This window comes from Salvelinus namaycush, chromosome 14, assembly GCF_016432855.1.
Source record: "Salvelinus namaycush isolate Seneca chromosome 14, SaNama_1.0, whole genome shotgun sequence".
NCBI lineage: Eukaryota > Metazoa > Chordata > Actinopteri > Salmoniformes > Salmonidae > Salvelinus > Salvelinus namaycush.
Window position 1 is genome coordinate 1,109,363 of NC_052320.1, and position 3,560 is coordinate 1,112,922.

Here is a 3,560-nt window from a genome sequence, read left to right on the forward strand (position 1 = left end):
GGAAAAGATTTTGTTTCTTATATTATGACTTTATAAGTAACAATACCACGCCTTCAGGCCTCGATGCTCCTCCTGACTACAGAATAGTGGAGTATGATGAGGGGGAATGGTTAGTGGTAGAGGGTAAGGAACTAATTCACGGCAACCACAGTAATTATACAGAGCCATGATCACAAATGTGACGGCACTCCACTTCCATTCCAGAATTACCAGCAACAGTCAAATGTGCTCTTAAAAAAACGGATTAACCTAAATCTCATGTAATTTAGGGGACTGTGAGTGACACAACACACACACACACACACCCCACACACACACACCCACACACACACACCCACAACACCACACACACACACACACACACACACCACACTACCCACCACCACAACACACACACACCCCACACACACACGACCATCGTAACACACACTTATCTTTAGATGTATTGTTGTACAATCGTTTGTATTTAATGTGACTGTCCACTGTGTATCAGTGTATCATTGTTTTGTTACTTGTCGTGTTTTTTTGTGTAACCCAGCGAAGATATCTGCTGGTTCGCAAGAGCTAAATGGAATCCCAGCTAAACAACAAGCAACAAAGCGAGAGGGATTCAATCATCATAGCTAAAGGATAGAAAAGACTGGCCGAATAAAAAGCTCCTTTAGTTTGAAGTTTCTCAGCCTGTCCTTTTGGTTCATAGCGGGTTGTTTCCTCTGGAGCCATCAAAAGCTTTTATGCCACTTCAATTAAGGTTTCCTTTTTTCTTCTAAAGTGTTCAGTGTTGTTATGTCCACCCTTGCGCCAGCGGCCCCTTGGCCCCTGGTGTGAGGCAGTGACTGAGGATATGGCGAGGGGGCGGGCCTGGGGGCCCCTCTTGGAAGGCCTGGTGAAAGCGAAGGCCAGGGGTGGTCGTGCTTAGGCTGGAGCTAAACACTGGGGCGGGAGAGGGTGCAAGGTCCTAGACCCGAGGCCCCCGCGGTGAGCCCTTCTGTCCTGAGTTGAGGTTGCAAGAGTATGGTAGGGTTAGCAGCTGTGGCAGCGGCGTGTGCTCAGTGCACCAGATACGATGAACTAGAGGAGCAGCAGATATGTGTAACCCCTTACTAGTCTGCTGTGCTGTGGGGCGTTTGTAGGGGGGCAGGTTGAGGGCAGGGAGCCCATCAGGTGGAGAGTGGTCCAATGTTAGCAAGTTCCAGAGACTCAGCGAAGGGGGAAAAAAAAAACCAGCAGGGCTCTTGGACAGGAGGGGGCCACCACACGCTCGTCTGTCAGGCCTAGGGTGCTCTAGTAGTCCCTCCTTGGGGGCGAGGCAGCAGCATATGATGATCGCCTGAGTGGTGGGCCCGCGGCCCACTCTGCAGATCCGTTAGAGAGCTCTCCATCTCGCCACTTTGAGGGCTTGTCCAGCCGGTATGAGGTAGATCACAGCTGGTACTTGGGCGCGGCTGGGCTTGCTGTTCTGCTGGTGCTGTTTTGGGGCTGCTGGCAGGTGGGGCAGTCGGGGGGAGTTTTGGATTTGTTGGTGTGGTGGTGTTGGTTGTTGGTGGTGGTGCGGTGGATGGAGGGGGGCTCATGTGGGCACCCATCCCCATTGCAGTGGACGGGAGCCAGGCATCAGAGAGTGGTGGTGGGCCACACCTCAGGGTTGGACATGGCTGGAGGTGTGGGGTTGTACATGCCCATGGGGAAGGATGTGCCGCTGGGGAACGGCTTGGCCATCATGTGGTCTTTGTTGGAACCCATGCCATATCGTGGGGCTGAGCTCCTCTTTGACAGTGCAGGGGGAGGACCAGAGCCAGCAATGCCTGGCATGTCCAGAGCTCCGTCTTTATCTCAGCGCTCCTGACGTGGCTCTTTCTTCACATGCCGCGTCAGGGTGGTCCTTCCTGCGAAGCGCTGGGCGCAGTACTGACTGGAGTCCTTTCTGTTCTGTCCGGTGTGGACCACCATGTGGCGCGCAGCGTCCTTCCTTGTGTAGAAGCGGCGGTCACAGTGGTCGCACGGGTGCTTCTTTCCCTTGGCCCCGCATCCGAGACTTGCCCGAGTGGCTCTTGAGGATGCTCCAGCAAGGGCAGGGTATCTCGTAGCTCTGGCAGCACCGGCCTTACGAGGTGAGGTCCCCAGCCGTGGCCTGAATGCATGGCCACGATGACGCTTGTAGCCCAGCTTGGTGTTGTAGTGCTTGCCACATTCCTCACACTTGAAGGCCTCTTTGTTTGGGTCATGGGTACTGCAGGTGGTTCTTCATGTGATCTTTGGCGGTGAAACATTTCTCAGCGAACGAGCAACTGGTGGTTGTTCTGTGGAGAATGTGTGGCCATATGCCTGATACACGAAGTAGAGTACAGTATTGAGAGAAAGTTAGTCAGTGAAAGTGTTTTAGAGTAACTGTTTTAAAAACCTCTTGGTTGAGTGATGTTTTACCTGAACATTTTATATTGGGAGACTGATGCCTTAGGACAAATTGGCTGGGAACATGGAATGGGTTTCTCTACGCGTGTGACAAATGCGTGAAGCCGATCTTATCCTGCGAAAAAACCGTCCCACACACCAAACACTCGGTGGCCGGCTGGCTCGCTCTTCCCTCTCTCCTCTCTCTGTCTGTGCGTGCCGGGTAGTGTCGGCTGTACAGCTTGGCAGCGGCTTAGTCGTTCCTCTCCTCTGCCTCCGGCGTCAGTGCTGTAATAATGGCGTGGACTCGGCGGCACCAGCTGCCATGGCAGCCCTAGGGGGCTGTTGCCATGAAATCCCGGCCGTGGCTTCCCTCCTTCCATGCTCTACGTGGGGTGTGGTGATGCAGTGAAGGGGCGTACTCCAGGCAGGCTGGTAGGGCTTTAGGAGGTGTACGGTTGGGCCTCAGATAGTGCTGCTGTTGTCATGTCTTCTGAAAAAACACAATTATTTGTGTCTTGTTTGTTTTGCACGATGATGTGAAGAGTGCAACTGGTGACATTTCAAATCCCAGACAGAATTATTTCAATGGTGTGGCGAGAAGCAAAGATAACCTCTCTCCTTCTTTCCAGAACGGGTTCCTCCTTCTGTCTATGGAGCTTCTCTCTCTCTATCTCTCTCGTCGTCCCTCTCTCATCTCTCTCTCTCTCTCTCTCTGTCCCTCTGTCTCTGTCTCGTCTCTCTGTCTCTTGTCCCTCTCTGTCTCTTCTCTGTCTCTCTGTCTCTGTCTCTCTTTCTCTGTCTCTGTCTCTGTCTCCTCTGTCCTCTTGTCTCTCTCTCTCTCACCCAGTCCCAACAGCTTGGTTGGGAGGTGAGTAGCAATGTTGCTGCTCTGCATCTTTATTTCCCCTTAAAGAAGAAAAAGCAATGAATTAGTTGATTGATACTCGTTTCTCCTATTGAAGTGTATTCATTTATTTTTAGCCATGACCCAATAAAGAATATTCATTATTCAATCTGTATCTCCGAAGGTTTGCTTTAAAAAATGTAAAGCTAAGGAGTCAATTCCGTGTCGTGAAGTCTCAATAAAATTTAAAGGTAATTCCGATTGAACAGACATTGCAGCGTTTCACACGGGGCCCATATGAAAAGAAATAGTTAAAATGTAT

General features: G+C 51.3%; 1 pseudogene; it reads right to left on the reverse strand.

Moving 5' to 3' along the window:
• Positions 1-1,284: 1,284 nt before the first annotated feature.
• LOC120059539 lies at positions 1,285-3,289 on the reverse strand (annotated as a pseudogene).
• Between the last annotated feature and the right edge of the window lie 271 nt (positions 3,290-3,560).